We start from the raw sequence: 21,723 nt of genomic DNA, 5'->3' as shown, positions 1-21,723 counted from the left end.
TTCCAATTATTATAAGGTAAATTACGCTTGACAAGCTTCATTAAGAAGAATGGATGGTTTTGACTTTAAAATGGGCACTCTAGGTGTTTTCCTGGCCCCCACTCACTGCCGACTATGCTGCCCCATTGACTTGCATTGGGTTTCGTGTTTCGGTCGATCCCGACTTTACGTCATAATCGGCCGATTTCACTCGACCCGACTTTTGAGATAGTCGGGTTTCGCGAAACCCGGCTCGACTCTAAAAAGGTCAAGGTCGCTCAACTCTAGTGCCTAGTAAAAAGGCTATAAAGGCACAGATGATTGGCCTCGGGGAGACCAAAACATCCAACACCGCGGAGACACCATCACGTGTTTCTCAACGCAGTGATTCCAGAACACTGCCCCCATCCCTTATGGGAAATATGCAGATGCATGAAAAGAAGCTGCGGAGACACCATCACGTGTTTCTCGACGCAAGCAGTGAATAGCCAGGCCTATGCATACCTGGCTTAAACTCGAGTCAATAAGCTTACCCAGTTTTCCATGGCAAAAATAGGTGCCTTGACTTATGCTCGAGCATATACGGTATACTGTATATATATGTATTGTGATGCAGCGATGTCCTTGCTTTGCAGTGAGAAGGCAGTGACCCATATAAAGTTCAAAATAAAGTCTTGTTTATTTTATAGCATACTCACACACCGAAAACATAAGCAACAAGGAAAAACAAAGACAGTCCACAATCTGTTGCCATGAACATATTACACCACTGTGTACGCTGGGGTGTCAGGCTTTTTAAGCTCTGCCTGGCCCGTGTTGCTCCATACGGAAAGAGCTCCTCATAAGCCTCCTGCTAGGTCTGACTCCCAGACCAATACTGACACACCCAAACTCTCTTGCAGGGTTTTTTTTTCTTTCTTCCATATTCTATGGCCATGGGCCACTATAAGATCTGGGCTGGAGGAAACGGACTGGCCCCACTACCTTCCTGCAGTCCGTTTCAAAAATAAAAGCCCATACTGGGTTTTCCTGACTAATTTCTGGGTCAAATAACTTGATCCAGTTCACACTCACTTTTATTCTTCCCTGTGTTTCACAGGCAGACCTGCTGTGAGCACAGGGCACTCCAGCGGATCTAATATGCTTCCAAGCACATCCTGGGGGATACATAGCGACCCTCGCATATGACACCGGTCACTGCCTTACAGTATACACATAGAATACATAGATTTATATACGTCTGTGACACACACACACACATATATATATATATATATATATATATATATTACATAGTTAGAAGAAAAGCCAGCACTTCAGCAGCCGCATAGTGTAAAATCACTGCAGGAGCTTACAGCATACAATAGGTGGATTACATACAGTAAATACAAATATAATAGGTAGATATATAGATGTCAGTGACAAATACAATTAGTACAGTATGTGCAGCTTACTGTACATGTATTTAATTAATAAAAGATTTTTTTTTTTTTTAAATGGCGTGGTGTTGTGAATTCCGCTCTTGGGCTCCCTCCGGTGGTTTTAAGTGGTATGGCTGCTCCTTGGATTTAGCAGTCTGCAGCTGCTTCCACTGATTGTCTTTCTGCTCGGCTATCTATGCCTGGCTCTTCCCTTCAGCCAGTGCCACTTGGCAATGGTTCCTGGTTGGATTCACATCTCTCTTGGATTTCCCTGATATCCTGACCAGTTCAGCAAAGATAAGTCCTTGCTTTGCTCTTTTCTGTCCACATGTTGTGGACTTATTCGTTCTGTGCATTCTATGTTTTGTCCAGCTTGTCAGTATGGATTAATTCAGTTAAGATGGAAGCTCTGGGAAGCAGATTTACCCTCCACACCTTTAGTCAAGTGTGGAGATTTTTGTAAACTCTGTGTGGATTATTGTAGTTTTTAATACTGACCGCACAGTGTTCTATCCTGTCCTATCTATCTAGCTAGACTGGCCTCCTGTGCTACATCCTGGTTTCATTCTGTGTATGTCTTTTCCCTCTCCACTCACAGTCATTACTTGTGGGGGGCTATTATCCTTTGGGGATTTTCTCTGAGGCAAGATAGTTTTCCTGTTTCTATCTTTAGGGGTAGTTAATTCTCAGGCTGTGACGAGGTGCCTAGGGAGTGACAGGAGCATCCCACGGCTACTTCTAGTGTTGTGTTGAGCTTAGGGACTGCGGTCAGTACAGGTACCACCTCCTTCAGAGCTCGTCCCATGTTGCTCCTAAACCACCAGATCATAACAGTACAAGTGGCCAAAAATAAATTAAATGCATCTTAAAAGAAGGAAAAAAAAATTTTGAGCCATTTTTTTCTGTGCTCTGTTTTGTCTTTTTTTTCCTCTTGATCTCTGGGTGGTTCAGGATTTATGCTCTGGCATGGATGTTCAGGGTTTGTTTTCTCATGTGGATCAACTTGCTGCAAGAGTACAGAGTATCCAAGATTATGTTGTCCAGACTCCGGCTTTGGAGCCTAAAATTCCTACTCCTGATTTGTTTTTTGGGGACAGATCCAAGTTTTTGAACTTTAAAAATAACTGCAAATTGTTTTTTGCTTTGAAACCCCGTTCTGCTGGTGATCCCATTCAGCAAGTTAAAATCATCATATCCTTGCTGCGTGGTGACCCTCAGGACTGGGCATTCTCCCTTGAATCAGGGGATCCGGCATTGCTGAATGTAGACGCATTTTTTCAAGCGCTCGGATTATTGTATGACGAACCTAATTCTGTGGATCATGCAGAAAAAACCCTGTTGGCCCTGTGTCAAGGTCAGGAAGCGGCAGAATTATACTGCCAGAAATTTAGGAAATGGTCTGTGCTCACTAAATGGAATGAGGATGCTCTGGCTGCTATTTTCAGAAACGGTCTTTCTGAAGCCCTTAAAGATGTTATGGTGGGCTTCCCTACACCTGCTGGTTTGAGCGAATCTATGTCTCTAGCCATTCAGATTGATCGGCGTCTGCGCGAGCGCAAAGCTGTGCACCATATGGCAGTGTCCTCTGAGCAGAGTCCTGAGCCTATGCAATGTGATAGGATTTTGACTAGAACAGAACGGCAGGAATTCAGACATCAGAATAGGCTGTGTTTTTACTGTGGTGATTCTGCTCATGCTATTTCTGATTGCCCTAAGCGTATTAGGAGGGACGCTAGGTCTGTTACCATCAGTACTGTACAGCCTAAATTTCTTTTATCTGTGACCCTGATTTGCTCATTGTCGTCCTTTTCTGTCATGGCATTTGTGGATTCAGGCGCTGCCCTGAACTTAATGGACATAGAATTCGCCAGGCGCTGTGGTTTTTCCTTGCAGCCTTTGCAGAGCCCTATTCCTTTGAGGGGCATTGATGCTACACCATTGGCCAAGGATAAACCTCAGTACTGGACGCAGATGACCATGTACATGGCTCCAGCACATCAGGAAGATTGCCGTTTTATGGTGTTGCATAACCTGCATGATGTTGTTGTACTGGGTTTTCCATGGTTACAGGAACATAATCCGGTGCTGGATTGGAAAACTATGTCTGTGACTAGTTGGGGTTGTCAAGGGGTACATAGTGATGTTCCTTTGATGTCAATTTCCTCTTCCCCCTCTTCTGAGGTCCCTGAGTTTTTGTCAGATTTCCAGGATGTATTTGATGAGCCCAAGTCCAGTTCCCTTCCTCCACATAGGGACTGTGATTGTGCTATTAACTTGATTCCAGGTTGTAAGTTCCCTAAGGGCCGACTTTTCAATCTGTCTGTGCCAGAGCATGCAGCCATGCGGGGTTATGTTAAGGAATCTTTGGAGAAGGGGCATATTCGGCCATCTTCGTCACCATTGGGAGCGGGTTTCTTTTTTGTTGCTAAGAAGGATGGCTCCTTGAGACCCTGTATAGATTATCATCTTCTTAATAAGATCACGGTCAAATTCCAAAACCCCTTGCCTTTGCTTTCTGATTTGTTTGCTCAGATTAAGGGGGCTAGCTGGTTTACTAAGATTGACCTCCGAGGGGCATATAATCTTGTTCGTATTAAACAGGGTGACGAATGGAAAACTGCATTTAATACGCCCGAAGGCCATTTTGAATACCTCGTGATGCCATTCGGGCTCTCTAATGCTCCATCTGTGTTCCAATCTTTCATGCAGGATATTTTCCGCAATTATCTTGATAAATTCATGGTTGTATATTTGGATGATATTTTGATTTTTTCCGATGATTGGGAGTCTCATGTGAAGCAGGTCAGGATAGTATTCCAGATCCTTCGTGATAATGCTTTATTTGTGAAGGGGTCTAAGTGCCTATTCAGAGTTCAGAAGGTCTCTTTTTTGGGTTTTATTTTTTCTCCCTCGTCTATGGAAATGGATCCTGTTAAGGTCCAAGCTATTCATGACTGTATTCAACCCACATCTGTGAAGAGCCTTCAAAAATTTTGGGGCTTTGCTAATTTCTATCGCCGTTTCATTGCCAACTTTTCCAGTGTGGTTAAGCCCCTTACTGATTTGACGAATAAAGGCGCTGATGTGACGAATTGGTCCTCTGCGGCTGTTGAGGCCTTTCGTGAGCTTAAACGCCGATTTACTTCTGCCCCTGTGTTGCGTCAGCCGGATGTTTCTCTTCCTTTTCAGGTTGAGGTTGACGCTTCTGAGATTGGGGCAGGGGCCGTTTTGTCTCAGAGGGATTCTGATGGTTCTTTGATGAAACCGTGTGCTTTTTTTTCCAGAAAGTTTTCGCCTGCGGAACGCAATTATGATGTCGGCAATCGGGAGTTGTTGGCTATGAAGTGGGCGTTTGAGGAGTGGCGACATTGGCTTGAGGGAGCTAAGCACCGCGTTGTGGTCTTGACTGATCATAAGAATCTGATTTACCTCGAGTCGGCCAAGCGGCTGAATCCTAGACAGGCTTGATGGTCCCTGTTTTTCTCCCGTTTTGATTTTGTGGGCTCGTATCTTCCGGGATCTAAGAATGTTAAGGCTGATGCCCTCTTTAGGAGTTTTTCGACTGATTCTCCTGGAGTCCTTGAGCCGGTTGGCATTCTTAAGGAAGGGGTGATTCTTTCTGCCATCTCCCCTGATTTGCTGCGGGTGCTTCGGGAATTTCAGGCTGATAAGCCTGACCGCTGTCCAGTGGGGAAGCTGTTTGTTCCTGATAGATGGACAAGTGAGGTAATTTCTGAGGTTCATTGTTCAGTGTTGGCTGGTCATCCTGGGATATTTGGTACCAGAGATTTGGTTGCTAGGTCCTTTTGGTGGCCTTCCTTGTCGCGCGATGTGCGTGCTTTTGTGCAGTCCTGTGGGACTTGCGCCCGGGCCAAGCCTTGCTGTTCCCACGCTAGTGGGTTGCTTTTGCCTTTGCCGGTCCCTGAGAGGCCCTGGAAGCATATTTCCATGGATTTTATTTCGGATCTTCCTGTTTCCCAGAAGATGTCTGTTATCTGGGCTGCTTGTGACCGGTTCTCTAAAATGGTCCATCTGGTTCCTTTGCCTAAGTTGACTTCCTCCTCAGATTTGGTTCCATTGTTTTTTCAGCATGTGGTTCGTTTGCATGGCATTCCGGAGAATATTGTGTCTGACAGAGGTTCTCAGTTTGTCTCTAGGTTTTGGCGGGCCTTTTGTGCTAGGATGGGCATTGATTTGTCTTTTTCTTCGGTGTTTCATCCTCAGACTAATGGCCAAACTGAGCGAACTAATCAGACCTTGGAAACCTATTTGAGATGCTTTGTGTCTGCTGATCAGGATGATTGGGTGGCTTTCTTGCCGTTGGCCGAGTTTGCCCTTAATAATAGGACTAGTTCGGCTACTTTGGTTTCACCTTTCTTTTGTAATTTTGGTTTTCATCCTCATTTTTCCTCGGGGCAGGTTGAGCCTTCTGATTGTCCTGGTGTGGATTCTGTGGTGGACAGGCTGCAGCAGATTTGGACTCATGTGGTGGACAATTTGACGTTGTCTCAGGAGAAGGCTCAACGTTTTGCTAACCGCCGTCAGTGTGTTGGTCCCCGGCTTCGTGTGGGGATTTGGTTTGGTTGTCTTCTCGTCATGTTCCTATGAAAGTTTCTTCCCCTAAGTTTAAGCCTCGGTTTATAGGTCCTTATAAGATTTCGGAAATTATCAATCCGGTGTCTTTTCGTTTGGCTCTTCCAGCCTCTTTTGCCATTCATAATGTTTTCCATAGATCTTTGTTGCGGAGATATGTGGTGCCCGTGGTCCCTCGGTTGATCCTCCTGCCCCGGTGTTGGTTGAGGGAGAGTTGGAATATGAGGTTGAGAAAATTTTGGATTCTCGTTTTTCGAGGCGGAGGCTTCAGTATCTTGTCAAGTGGAAGGGTTATGGCCAGGATAATAATTCTTGGGTTGTTGCCTCCGATGTCCATGCCGCCGATTTGGTTCGTGCTTTTCACTTGGCTCGTCCTGATCGGCCTGGGGCTCTGGTGAGGGTTCGGTGACCCCTCCTCATGGGGGGGTACTGTTGTGAATTCCGCTCTTGGGCTCCCTCCAGTGGTTTTAAGTGGTATGGCTGCTCCTTGGATTTAGCAGTCTGCAGCTGCTTCCACTGATTGTCTTTCTGCTCGGCTATTTATGCCTGGCCCTTCCCTTCAGCCAATGCCACTTGGCAATGGTTCCTGGTTGGATTCACATCTCTCTTGGATTTCCCTGATATCCTGACCAGTTCAGCAAAGATAAGTCCTTACTTTGCTCTTTTCTGTCCACATGTTGTGGACTTATTCGTTCTGTGCATTCTATGTTTTGTCCAGCTTGTCAGTATGGATTAATTCAGTTAAGCTGGAAGCTCTGGGAAGCAGATGTACCCTCCACACCTTTAGTCAGGTGTGGAGATTTTTGTAAACTCTGTGGATTTTTATAGTTTTTAATACTGACCGCACAGTATTCTATCCTGTCCTATCTATCTAGCTAGACTGGCCTCCTGTGCTACATCCTGGTTTCATTCTGTGTATGTCTTTTCCCTCTCCACTCACAGTCATTACTTGTGGGGGGGCTATCTCTCCTTTGGGAAAATTTTCTCTGAGGCAAGATAGTTTTCCTGTTTCTATCTTTAGGGGTAGTTAGTTATCAGGCTGTGATGAGGTGCCTAGGGAGTGACAGGAGCATCCCACGGCTACTTCTAGTGTTGTGTTGAGCTTAGGGACTGCGGTCAGTACAGGTACCACCTCCTTCAGAGCTCGTCCCATGTTGCTCCTAAACCACCAGATCATAACAGCGTGGGCTTCAATGTAATTTTCGTAACTAGCAGAGGGAAAACTGACGGCTGGGACCAATGTTTATAGCCTGGGAAAGGGGTAATACCCATGGAGCTTCCAAAGCCGTCTGACAGGTCCTGCGCGTTCACGGCCAATGAATTCACTTCCCTTTTCTGATGTCAACACGAGCACCCATGGGAAAATATCCCATGGCACTCTCGCTGTTATCCTATAGGTGAAGTACGTACATTGGCTGTGAACTCACAGGACCTGTCAGACTGCACAGGGAGCAGGAGAACTTTCTTATGCTCACTGTGCCCTCAGTCAGGAAATATCAGTTCACAGGCAGACACTGAGCACATGGTGCTAAGTGTCTGCTGGATACAGGCTGGATGATCGCATTACGCAACTATGTACCCTGCCATCTAGATATGGCAGAGCTAGATCAGTCATGGAAAAAATGGATTAAAAGCATCTCTGCGGAAAGGTGAGGAATATTGTTCAGATTTTGACCTCTTTTGCAGATGACTAGGACATCATGGGAATAGGTGAGGTCATAAGTATGGTTTAATTAAGATTATTGAAAGAGTCTGTGTCTTTCTTTCAATTAAAGGACTTTTTTCTGGGTGCTTTTTTTTAAACAATGTGACTATGGGGTTAGTAATGGGGGTGTCTTATTGATGCCTCTCTATTACTAACCCCGCATCTTGATGTCACCTGACAATACAAAGGAGACATCAACCCTGCTGCCCAACAATCAACCCACTTGCCACCGCTACATAGCAAGTGTGAAAAGCTAGGATAGGTGCCAGAATTGGTGCATCTTAGAGATGGGCGTTTTTTTGGGTTGGCCTGGTGGGGCAGTATTCATGGCCCCTTCCTAGGCTATTAATATCAGCCCGTAGCTGTCTGCATAGCCTTTGCTGGTTATTAGTTATTGAGGGACCCTATGTCATTTATTTTTAAGGTCCCCCATTTTAAAAGCCAGAAAAGGCTAAGTATACAGTTTTGAGCTGATATTAATAGTGTGGGAAGCTCCATGGGTATTACCCCTTACCCAGGCTATAAACAAGCTGTTGGCTTTCCTTCAGCTGGTTAAGAAAATTGTGCGGAAGCCCACACCATTTTTTTCAGAAAAATAATTTTTTATTAATTAAATACATGTACAGTAAGCTGCACACACATGGTACTAATTGTATTTGTCAGTAAATCTACATATTCTATTTGTATTTGCTGCATGTAATCCATCTCTTCTATCCTATCGGCTCCTGCAGTGATTTTACAGTACACGGCAGATGATTTGCCGACTTTTCTTCTACCTATGTAATTAGGGTTGAGCGACCTTGACCTTTTTAGAGTCGAGTCGTGTTTCGCGAAACCCGACTATCTCAGAAGTCGAGTCGAGTGGAATCGGCCGATTATCGCGAAAAGTCGGGTATCGCCCGAAACACGAAACCCAATGCAAGTCAATGGGGGAGCATAGTCGGCAGTGAGTAGAGGCCAGGAAAACACCTACACTGCCCATTTTAATGGCAAAAACATCCATTCTTGTTACTGAAGCTTGTCAATCGTAATTTAGCTTATAATAATTGGAAGGCATTTGAAATTGGGGGTCATTTGGCTAAAGTTGTGGGGGATAGGGCTGGTTCAAGTAATTAGTGGGCCCAGGAAATCTGGAACACGTCACGGCAGTGGAGCATGGAGAGGTAAGTATTTAAACTTTGCAAGTGCTGTGATCCTGAGCAAGCAGGGGGTCCCACTAGTTGGCATTGGCACTGGCACAGGACCCCTCAAGGTACAGCGGTGTGTTTGCACGGCGGGGGCGCCTCCCACCGGCAGCAACACTTTTGCGTACTATGAGAGGCCCTGTGCCAGCGACGTCGCCAACTGGTATTCCTCCCCCCACCTGATGAAGGAACCTGCACTTTCATCTGCACCTTCCTCTTTGTCCCCATGTAAGGTGGTATGGTATGCGGTAAGAGGAACATGACTTTCAGCAGGGTCACAATCTTGCTGTGTAGCGTGCACGGGGAATTTTGCGTTATGGGTCAATGTACCAGCAGACTCATCTATCACTGGCTGGGCAATGGGCAGGATGAGGAGGAAACACTGATATAGGCCCAAAGAATAAAGTTGGCTAAATGCAGTTCAAAATTGGTAACACAGGAATAACCAGGGGGCATTGCAGTGGAGGACAACTGGAATGAGAGGCTGACACAGAGAGTAGGCCCAAATCAGTAAGTAGTCGAAATGCAGTTCAAAATTGGCAACCGTAGTAAACAAGCGGCACAGCTTTGTTCAGTGGAGGAGAACAGCAAGGAGTGGCAGACACCGATAGTAGGCCCCAAACCAACTAGTAGGCCAAATGCAGTCTAACATTAACAACTACTTAACGAGAGCCTGAAAATGGAATTTCAGGACAGGAAACCAGGAGAACAGCAAGGAGCGGCAGACACTGTTAGTAGGCCCCAAACCAACTAGTACGCCAAATGCAGTTGTTCCATTCAACAACTACTAAACGAGAGCCTGAAGATAGAAGCTCAGGAAAGGCAATCTGGAGAACACCTTGGAGTGGAACACACCGTCTCTACACCCCATACCCAATTTGTAGGCCTAATGCAGCGTAGTTTCCAACAACTACTAAACGAGAGCATTAAGATTGAAGCAATGGCGAGGAAACCTGGGGAACACCTTGGAGTGGAACACACCATCTCTCTACACCCCATACCCATTTTGTAGGCCTAATGCAGTGTAGTTTCCAACAACTACTAAGCGAGAGCCTGAAGATAGAAGCTCAGGAAAGGCAACCTGGGGAACACCTTGGAGTGCAACACACCATCTCTCTACACCCCATACCCAATTTGTAGGCCTAATGCAGCGTAGTTTCCAACAACTACTAAACGAGAGCATTAAGATCGAAGCAATGGCGAGGAAACCTGGGGAACACCTTGGAGTGGAACACACCATCTCTCTACACCCCATACCCAATTTGTAGGCCTAATGCAGTGTAGTTTCCAACAACTACTAAACGAGAGCCAGAAGATCGAAGCAATGGAGAGGAAACCTGGGGAACACCTTGGAGTGCAACACACCATCTCTCTACACCCCATACCCAATTTGTAGGCCTAATGCAGCGTAGTTTCCAACAACTACTAAACGAGAGCATTAAGATCGAAGCAATGGCGAGGAAACCTGGGGAACACCTTGGAGTGGAACACACCATCTCTCTACACCCCATACCCATTTTGTAGGCCTAATGCAGCGTAGTTTCCAACAACTACTAAACGAGAGCATTAAGATCGAAGCAATGGCGAGGAAACCTGGGGAACACCTTGGAGTGGAACACACCATCTCTCTACACCCCATACCCAATTTGTAGGCCTAATGCAGTGTAGTTTCCAACAACTACTAAACGAGAGCATTAAGATTGAAGCAATGGCGAGGAAACCTGGGGAACACCTTGGAGTGGAACACACCATCTCTCTACACCCCATACCGAATTTGTAGGCCTAATGCAGTGTAGTTTCCAACAACTACTAAACGAGAGCAAGAAGATCGAAGCAATGGAGAGGAAACCTGGGGAACACCTTGGAGTGCAACACACCATCTCTCTACACCCCATACCCAATTTGTAGGCCTAATGCAGCGTAGTTTCCAACATCTACTAAACGAGAGCATTAAGATCGAAGCAATGGCGAGGAAACCTGGGGAACACCTTGGAGTGGAACACACCATCTCTCTACACCCCATACCCATTTTGTAGGCCTAATGCAGCGTAGTTTCCAACAACTGCTAAACGAGAGCATTAAGATCGAAGCAATGGCGAGGAAACCTGGGGAACACCTTGGAGTGGAACACACCATCTCTCTACACCCCATACCCAATTTGTAGGCCTAATGCAGTGTAGTTTCCAACAACTACTAAACGAGAGCAAGAAGATCGAAGCAATGGAGAGGAAACCTGGGGAACACCTTGGAGTGCAACACACCATCTCTCTACACCCCATACCCAATTTGTAGGCCTAATGCAGTGTAGTTTCCAACAACTACTAAACAAGAGCCAGAAGATCGAAGCAATGGCGAGGAAACCTGGGGAACACCTTGGAGTGCAACACACCATCTCTCTACACCCCATACCCAATTTGTAGGCCTAATGCAGCGTAGTTTCCAACAACTACTAAACGAGAGCATTAAGATCGAAGCAATGGCGAGGAAACCTGGGGAACACCTTGGAGTGGAACACACCATCTCTCTACACCCCATACCCATTTTGTAGGCCTAATGCAGTGTAGTTTCCAACAACTACTAAACGAGAGCCTGAAGATAGAAGCTCAGGAAAGGCAACCTGGGGAACACCTTGGAGTGCAACACACCATCTCTCTACACCCCATACCCAATATGTAGGCCTAATGCAGCGTAGTTTCCAACAACTACTAAACGAGAGCATTAAGATCGAAGCAATGGCGAGGAAACCTGGGGAACACCTTGGAGTGGAACACACCATCTCTCCACACCCCATACCCAATTTGTAGGCCTAATGCAGTGTAGTTTCCAACAACTACTAAACGAGAGCCAGAAGATCGAAGCAATGGAGAGGAAACCTGGGGAACACCTTGGAGTGCAACACACCATCTCTCTACACCCCATACCCAATTTGTAGGCCTAATGCAGCGTAGTTTCCAACAACTACTAAACGAGAGCATTAAGATCGAAGCAATGGCGAGGAAACCTGGGGAACACCTTGGAGTGCAACACACCATCTCTCTACACCCCATACCCAATTTCTAGGCCTAATGCAGCGTAGTTTCCAACAACTACTAAACGAGAGCATTAAGATCGAAGCAATGGCGAGGAAACCTGGGGAACACAATGGAGTGGAACACACCATCTCTCTACACCCCATACCCAATTTGTAGGCCTAATGCAGTGTAGTTTCCAACAACTACTAAACGAGAGCCTGAAGATAGAAGCTCAGGAAAGGCAACCTGGAGAACACCTTGGAGTGTAACACACCATCTCTCTACACCCCATACCCAATTTGTAGGCCTAATGCAGCGTAGTTTCCAACAACTACTAAACGAGAGCATTAAGATCGAAGCAATGGCGAGGAAACCTGGGGAACACCTTGGAGTGGAACACACCATCTCTCTACACCCCATACCCAATTTGTAGGCCTAATGCAGTGTAGTTTCCAACAACTACTAAACGAGAGCAAGAAGATCGAAGCAATGGAGAGGAAACCTGGGGAACACCTTGGAGTGCAACACACCATCTCTCTACACCCCATACCCAATTTGTAGGCCTAATGCAGCGTAGTTTCCAACAACTGCTAAACGAGAGCATTAAGATCGAAGCAATGGCGAGGAAACCTGGGGAACACCTTGGAGTGGAACACACCATCTCTCTACACCCCATACCCAATTTGTAGGCCTAATGCAGTGTAGTTTCCAACAACTACTAAACGAGAGCAAGAAGATCGAAGCAATGGAGAGGAAACCTGGGGAACACCTTGGAGTGCAACACACCATCTCTCTACACCCCATACCCAATTTGTAGGCCTAATGCAGTGTAGTTTCCAACAACTACTAAACGAGAGCCAGAAGATCGAAGCAATGGCGAGGAAACCTGGGGAACACCTTGGAGTGCAACACACCATCTCTCTACACCCCATACCCAATTTGTAGGCCTAATGCAGCGTAGTTTCCAACAACTACTAAACGAGAGCATTAAGATCGAAGCAATGGCGAGGAAACCTGGGGAACACCTTGGAGTGGAACACACCATCTCTCTACACCCCATACCCATTTTGTAGGCCTAATGCAGTGTAGTTTCCAACAACTACTAAACGAGAGCCTGAAGATAGAAGCTCAGGAAAGGCAACCTGGGGAACACCTTGGAGTGCAACACACCATCTCTCTACACCCCATACCCAATATGTAGGCCTAATGCAGCGTAGTTTCCAACAACTACTAAACGAGAGCATTAAGATCGAAGCAATGGCGAGGAAACCTGGGGAACACCTTGGAGTGGAACACACCATCTCTCCACACCCCATACCCAATTTGTAGGCCTAATGCAGTGTAGTTTCCAACAACTACTAAACGAGAGCCAGAAGATCGAAGCAATGGAGAGGAAACCTGGGGAACACCTTGGAGTGCAACACACCATCTCTCTACACCCCATACCCAATTTGTAGGCCTAATGCAGCGTAGTTTCCAACAACTACTAAACGAGAGCATTAAGATCGAAGCAATGGCGAGGAAACCTGGGGAACACCTTGGAGTGGAACACACCATCTCTCTACACCCCATACCCATTTTGTAGGCCTAATGCAGTGTAGTTTCCAACAACTACTAAACGAGAGCCTGAAGATAGAAGCTCAGGAAAGGCAACCTGGGGAACACCTGGAGTGCAACACACCATCTCTCTACACCCCATACCCAATTTGTAGGCCTAATGCAGCGTAGTTTCCAACAACTACTAAACGAGAGCATTAAGATCGAAGCAATGGCGAGGAAACCTGGGGAACACCTTGGAGTGGAACACACCATCTCTTTACACCCCATACCCAATTTGTAGGCCTAATGCAGTGTAGTTTCCAACAACTACTAAACGAGAGCAAGAAGATCGAAGCAATGGAGAGGAAACCTGGGGAACACCTTGGAGTGCAACACACCATCTCTCTACACCCCATACCCAATTTGTAGGCCTAATGCAGCGTAGTTTCCAACAACTACTAAACGAGAGCATTAAGATCGAAGCAATGGCGAGGAAACCTGGGGAACACCTTGGAGTGGAACACACCATCTCTCTACACCCCATACCCAATTTGTAGGCCTAATGCAGTGTAGTTTCCAACATCTACTAAACGAGAGCAAGAAGATCGAAACAATGGAGAGGAAACCTGGGGAACACCTTGGAGTGCAACACACCATCTCTCTACACCCCATACTCAATTTGTAGGCCTAATGCAGTGTAGTTTCCAACAGCTACTAAACGAGAGCCAGAAGATCGAAGCAATGGAGAGGAAACCTGGGGAACACCTTGGAGTGCAACACACCATCTCTCTACACCCCATACCCAATTTGTAGGCCTAATGCAGCGTAGTTTCCAACAACTACTAAACGAGAGCATTAAGATCGAAGCAATGGCGAGGAAACCTGGGGAACACCTTGGAGTGGAACACACCATCTCTCTACACCCCATACCCATTTTGTAGGCCTAATGCAGTGTAGTTTCCAACAACTACTAAACGAGAGCCTGAAGATAGAAGCTCAGGAAAGGCAACCTGGGGAACACCTTGGAGTGCAACACACCATCTCTCTACACCCCATACCCAATTTGTAGGCCTAATGCAGCGTAGTTTCCAACAACTACTAAACGAGAGCATTAAGATCGAAGCAATGGCGAGGAAACCTGGGGAACAGCTTGGAGTGGAACACACCATCTCTTTACACCCCATACCCAATTTGTAGGCCTAATGCAGTGTAGTTTCCAACAACTACTAAACGAGAGCAAGAAGATCGAAGCAATGGAGAGGAAACCTGGGGAACACCTTGGAGTGCAACACACCATCTCTCTACACCCCATACCCAATTTCTAGGCCTAATGCAGCGTAGTTTCCAACAACTACTAAACGAGAGCATTAAGATCGAAGCAATGGCGAGGAAACCTGGGGAACACAATGGAGTGGAACACACCATCTCTCTACACCCCATACCCAATTTGTAGGCCTAATGCAGTGTAGTTTCCAACAACTACTAAACGAGAGCCTGAAGATAGAAGCTCAGGAAAGGCAACCTGGAGAACACCTTGGAGTGTAACACACCATCTCTCTACACCCCATACCCAATTTGTAGGCCTAATGCAGCGTAGTTTCCAACAACTACTAAACGAGAGCATTAAGATCGAAGCAATGGCGAGGAAACCTGGGGAACACCTTGGAGTGGAACACACCATCTCTCTACACCCCATACCCATTTTGTAGGCCTAATACAGTGTAGTTTTCAACAACTACTAAACGAGAGCCTGAAGATAGAAGCTCAGGAAAGGCAACCTGGAGAACACCTTGGAGTGGAACACACCGTCTCTACACCCCATACCCAATTTGTAGGCCTAATGCAGTGTAGTTTCCAACAACTACTAAACGAGAGCATTAAGATCGAAGCAATGGCGATGAAACCTGGGGAACACCTTGGAGTGGAACACACCATCTCTCTACACCCCATACCCAATTTGTAGGCCTAATGCAGTGTAGTTTTCTACAACTACTAAATGAGAGTCGGAAGACCGAAGCAATGTGGACGAAAACTGGGGCACACCTTGGGGCGGCAGACACCGTTAGTAGGCCCTACCAAAGTTGTCCCCCCAATGCAGTTTTAAAATTCCTAGAGGCTGAAAACAAGACTATTGATGCTCAGCTTTTTTCAAAGGAACACAGCTGAATTGAGTGGCGCAGACAGACACAGGTAGTAGGCCTTAAACCAAAAATGTGGCTCACTGCAGCTTAAAAAAGGTTACAGGGGTACACAGGCAGCATTGCTCAGGGCAGTGGAGGACAATTTCAATAGTGGACCGCAGACAGACTTTGTATGCCTAGTATTAAAAAAAGGATGCTTTATGCAATAAAAAATAGGTTCCAGGGGTACACGGGCAGCAGTGGTCTGGTCAGTGTAGTAGTAGTAGAAAGAACGGTCCGCAGACAGGCTTCGAAGGCCTAACATAATAAAATGGGCTGGCTGTAGGCAATTTAAAATTGGTTCCAGGGGTACACGGGCAGCAGTAGACAGGTCATTGGAGGCCTAGTGGAAGGAGGGACCGCAGACAGGCTTCGAAGGCCTAACATAATAAAATTGGACAGGCTGTAGGCACTTTATAATTGGTTCCAGGGGTACACGGGCAGCAGTAGACAGGTCAGTGTAGTAGTAGTTGAAAGAACAGGCCGCAGACAGGCTTCGAAGGCCTAACATAATAAAATGGGCTGGCTGTAGGCAATTTAAAATTGGTTCCAGGGGTACACGGGCAGCAGTAGACAGGTCATTGGAGGCCTAGTGGAAGGAGGGACCGCAGACAGGCTTCGAAGGCCTAACATAATAAAATTGGACAGGCTGTAGGCACTTTATAATTGGTTCCAGGGGTACACGGGCAGCAGTAGACAGGTCAGTGTAGTAGTAGTTGAAAGAACGGACCGCAGACAGGCTTCGAAGGCCTAACATAATAAAATGGGCTGGCTGTAGGCAATTTAAAATTGGTTCCAGGGGTACACGGGCAGCAGTAGACAGGTCAGTGGAGGCCTAGTGGAAGGAGGGACCGCAGACAGGCTTCGAAGGCCTAACATAATAAAATTGGACAGGCTGTAGGCACTTTATAATTGGTTCCAGGGGTACGCGGGCAGCAGTAGACAGGTCAGTGTAGTAGTAGTTGAAAGAACGGGCCGCAGACAGGCTTCGAAGGCCTAACATAATAAAATGGGCTGGCTGTAGGCAATTTAAAATTGGTTCCAGGGGTACACGGGCAGCAGTAGACAGGTCAGTGGAGGCCTAGTGGAAGGAGGGACCGCAGACAGGCTTCGAAGGCCTAACATAATAAAATTGAACAGGCTGTAGGCACTTTATAATTGGTTCCAGGGGTACACCGGCAGCACTAGACAGGTCAGTGTAGTAACATAGTTAGTAAGGCCGAAAAAAGACATTTGTCCATCCAGTTCAGCCTATATTCCATCATAATAAATCCCCAGATTTACGTCCTTCTACATAACCTATTAATTGTATGATACAATATTGTTCTGCTCCAGGAAGACATCCAGGCCTCTCTTGACCCCTCGACTGAGTTCGCCATCACCACCTCCTCAGGCAAGCAATTCCAGATTCTCACTGCCCTAACAGTTAAGAATCCTCTTCTATGTTGGTGGAAAAACCTTCTCTCCTCCAGACGCAAAGAATGCCCCCTTGTGCCCGTCACCTTCCTTGGTATAAACAGATCCTCAGCGAGATATTTGTATTGTCCCCTTATATACTTATACATGGTTATTAGATCGCCCCTCAGTCGTCTTTTTTCTAGACTAAATAATCCTAATTTCGCTAATCTATCTGGGTATTGTAGTTCTCCCATCCCCTTTATTAATTTTGTTGCCCTCCTTTGTACTCTCTCTAGTTCCATTATATCCTTCCTGAGCACCGGTGCCCAAAACTGGACACAGTACTCCATGTGCGGTCTAACTAGGGAATTGTACAGAGGCAGTATAATGCTCTCATCATGTGTATCCAGTAGTAGTAGTAGTTGAAAGAACGGGCCGCAGACAGGCTTCGAAGGCCTAACATAATAAAATGGGCTGGCTGTAGGCAATTTAAAATTGGTTCCAGGGGCACACGGGCAGCAGTAGACAGGTCAGTGTAGTAGTAGTTGAAAGAACGGGCCGCAGACAGGCTTCGAAGGCCTAACATAATAAAATTGGACAGGCTGTAGGCACTTTATAATTGGTTCCAGGGGTACACGGGCAGCAGTAGACAGGTCAGTGGAGGCCTAGTGGAAGGAGGGACCGCAGACAGGCTTCGAAGGCCTAACATAATAAAATTGGACAGGCTGTAGGCACTTTATAATTGGTTCCAGGGGTACACGGGCAGCAGGAGAGAGGTCAGTGGAGGCCTAGTGGAAGGAGGGACCGCACACAGGCTTCGAAGACCTAACATAATAAAATGGGCTGGCTGTAGGCAATTTAAAATTGGTTCCAGGGGTAGACGGGCAGCAGTGGTCTGGTCAGCGGAGGCCGATTGTAATGAGTGTCTGCCAGTTAGTAGTCCAAAACAATAAATAAATGTGAATGTCTCGCATTAAAACAAAACGAAAACACTAAAGGGTGCAATCATTAGGTTCAGGGGTGGGATCCTCTGCGTAGTTTCAGACCTACTAATTTAGCGCAAAGTATTTACTGTGGTAAATAGAGGACACTGCCCCTGACTATGTTAAGTACCATCATACATGTCAACACAATGGTATTGTCAGTGGCAGGAATGGAAGGATGTCAGCACATAGACTAAACATTGGTGGAAGTGTGAGAGATAACTTTGGAAGTGGTAGAGCAATGTTTGACCTGGGGTTGGGTGAACTCTCTAGTGGCTGGCGGTACAGGCCCAGGGCCCCTCATGTTACAACAGTGTGTCTGATGTTGGATGCGCACCACCACCGCCAGAGACACTTTATTGTACTATGAGGGACCCAGTGGCAGTGCCGTCGACCAAAAGCGGGCACACCAACCTCTTCAGACAAACAGCACTCTCACGGGTGCTTGCGCCAAGTCGCGATACCACGGCCCCGTGTGGGGAGTTTGGCCATTTAGGGAGGTGTAAACATGTCGTATGCTGGAAAATCAGCTGCAGCAAATTAGACATTAGAAAAGTAATTCACAGTAGTCCACAGGCAAGAGCTTTTCATAGGAAAGCTAGGTGTCTGCCGGGCAAGGTGGGGCAAAAGAATTCGAAATCCAGTAGTGGTTCATTTTAATGAAGGTTAGATCATCAACATTTTGGGTAGCCAGACGAGTCCTTTTTTCGGTTAATATTGAACCTGCAGCACTGAATACTCTTTCTGATAGGACACTAGCTGCCGGGCAAGCAAGCTCCTGCAATGCATATTCTGCCAATTCTGGCCAGGTGTCTAATTTTGATGCCCAGTAATCAAATGGAAATGACGGTTGAGGGAGAACATCGATAAGGGATGAAAAATAGTTAGTAACCATACTGGACAAATGTTGTCTCCTGTCACTTTCAATTGATGCAGCAGTACCTGTCCTGTCTGCGGTCATAGCAAAATCAATCCACAACCTGGTCAGAAAACCCCTCTGTCCAACGCCACTTCTGATGTGTGCACCCCTAACACTCCTGGTCTGCTGCACCCTGGAGCTCGTGTGAGAACGATCACGTGCGCTGTGTGCTGGGAATGCCTGACGCAAACGGTCAACAAGAGTTGATTGTTTGGTTGCTAATATTAGTTCCAAGTTCTCATGTGGCATAATATTTTGCAATTTGCCTTTATAGCGTGGATCAAGGAGGCAGGCCAACCAGTAATCGTCATCGTTCATCATTTTAGTAATGCGTGTGTCCCTTTTGAGGATACGTAAGGCAAAATCCGCCATGTGGGCCAAAGTTCCAGTTGTCAAATCTGCGGTTGTGATTGGTTGAGGGGCAGTTTCAGGCAAATCTACGTCACTTGTGTCCCTCAAAAAACCAGAACACGGCCTTGCCACGCAACCAATTTCCAGTGCCCCCGGAAAAGCTTCCTCATTAAAAATATACTCATCCCCATCATCCTCCTCGTCCTCCACCTCCTCTTTGCCCGCTACCTCATCCTGTACACTGCCCTGAACAGACAATGGCTGACTGTCATCAAGGCTTTCCTCTTCCTCTGGTGCAGACGCCTGATCCTTTATGTGCGTCAAACTTTGCATCAGCAGACACATTAGGGGGATGCTCATGCTTATTATGGCGTTGTCTGCACTAACCAGCCGTGTGCATTCCTCAAAACACTGAAGGACTTGACACATGTCTTGTATCTTCGACCACTGCACACCTGACAACTCCATGTCTGCCATCCTACTGCCTGCCCGTGTATGTGTATCCTCCCACAAAAACATAACAGCCCGCCTCTGTTGGCACAGTCTCTGAAGCATGTGCAGTGTTGAGTTCCACCTTGTTGCAACGTCTATGATTAGGCGATGCTGGGGAAGGTTCAAAGACCGCTGATAGGTCTGCATACGGCTGGAGTATACAGGCGAACGTCGGATATGTGAGCAAAGTCCACGCACTTTGAGGAGCAGGTCAGGGAACCCAGGATAAGTTTTCAATAAGCACTGCACCACCAGGTTTAAGGTGTGAGCCAGGCAAGGAATGTGTTTCAGTTGGGAAAGGGAGATGGCAGCCATGAAATTCCTTCCGTTATCACTCACTACCTTGCCTGCCTCAAGATCTACTGTGCCCAGCCACGACTGCGTTTCTTGTTGGAAGAACTCGGACAGAACTTCCGCGGTGTGTCTGTTGTCGCCCAAACACATAATGGGACAACTGGTGTGCAACAGTGTCAGCTGCCGATGGAGTGGTTGGCCGACTGCGGTCTGTGGAAGAGCTGTCGCTTCTGCAGGAGGATGAGGAGGAGGAGGAGGGGGTGCGAACGCCTACAGACAACTGTTTCCTAGACCGTGGGCTAGGCACAACTGTCCCGAAATTGATGTCCCCTGTGGACCCTGCATCCACCACATTCACCCAGTGTGCCGTGATGGACACGTAACGTCCCTGGCCATGCCTACTGGTCCATGCATCTGTAGTCAGGTGCACCTTTGTACTCACAGATTGCCTGAGTGCATGGACGATGCGCTGTTTAACATGCTGGTGCAGGGCTGGGATGGCTTTTCTGGAAAAAAAGTGTCGACTGGGTAGCTCGTAGCATGGTTCAGCATACTCCATCAGGGCTTTGAAAGCTTCGCTTTCAACTAACCGGTAGGGCATCATCTCTAACCAGATTAGTCTAGCTATGTGGGCGTTAAAACCCTGTGTACGCGGATGCGAGGATAAGTACTTACTTTTTCTAACCAGAGTCTCATGTAGGGTGAGCTGGACTGGAGAGCTGGAGATCGTGGAACTTGCGGGTGTGCCGGTGGACATGGCAGACTGAGAGACGGTTGGAGACGGTATTGTTTCCGCCGGTGCCCTAGATGCAATATTTCCTCCTACAAAACTGGTGATTCCCTGACCCTGACTGCTTTTGGCTGGCAAAGAAACCTGCACAGATACTGCCGGTGGTGCGGAAAATGGTGGCCTTACAGTGACGGAAGGGATGTTGCGTTGCTGACTAGCTTCATTGGCCGAGGGTGCTACAACCTTAAGGGACATTTGGTAGTTAGTCCAGGCTTGAAAATGCATGGTGGTTAAATGTCTATGCATGCAACTTGTATTGAGACTTTTCAGATTCTGACCTCTGCTTAAGCTAGTTGAACATTTTTGACAGATGACTTTGCGCTGATCAATTGGATGTTGTTTAAAAAAATGCCAGACTGCACTCTTCCTAGCATCGGATCCCTTTTCAGGGATTGCAGACTGAGCTTTAACCGGATGGCCACGCTGTCCTCCAACAGGTTTTGGCTTTGCCACGCATTTTGGGCCAGATACGGGCCCGCAGATGGAACCTGTTGCGATGTTGATGCCTGCTGCGGCCCCTCCTCCACCTCCGCTTCTGAACTACTGCCGCCTGCACCCTGTTCCCCAAATGGCTGCCAATCGGGGTCAACAACTGGGTCATCTTTTACCTCCTCTTCTAGCTCGTGTGCAACTTCGTCTGTGTCACCGTGTCGGTCGGTGGTATAGCGTTCGTGACGGGGCAACATAGTCTCATCAGGGTCTGATTGTGGATCAGTACCCTGAGAGGGCAATGTTGTGGTCTGAGTCAAAGGACCAGCATAGTAGTCTGGCTGTGGCTGTGCATCAGTGCACTCCATGTCAGAATCTACTTGTAATGGGCATGGCCTGTTAACTGTTTCACTTTCTAAGCCAGGGACGGTATGTGTAAAGAGCTCCATGGAGTA

This window comes from Ranitomeya imitator, chromosome 1 (assembly GCF_032444005.1).
Source record: "Ranitomeya imitator isolate aRanImi1 chromosome 1, aRanImi1.pri, whole genome shotgun sequence".
In the NCBI taxonomy this organism is placed as follows: domain Eukaryota; kingdom Metazoa; phylum Chordata; class Amphibia; order Anura; family Dendrobatidae; genus Ranitomeya; species Ranitomeya imitator.
Note: the sequence above shows the minus strand (reverse complement) of the source record.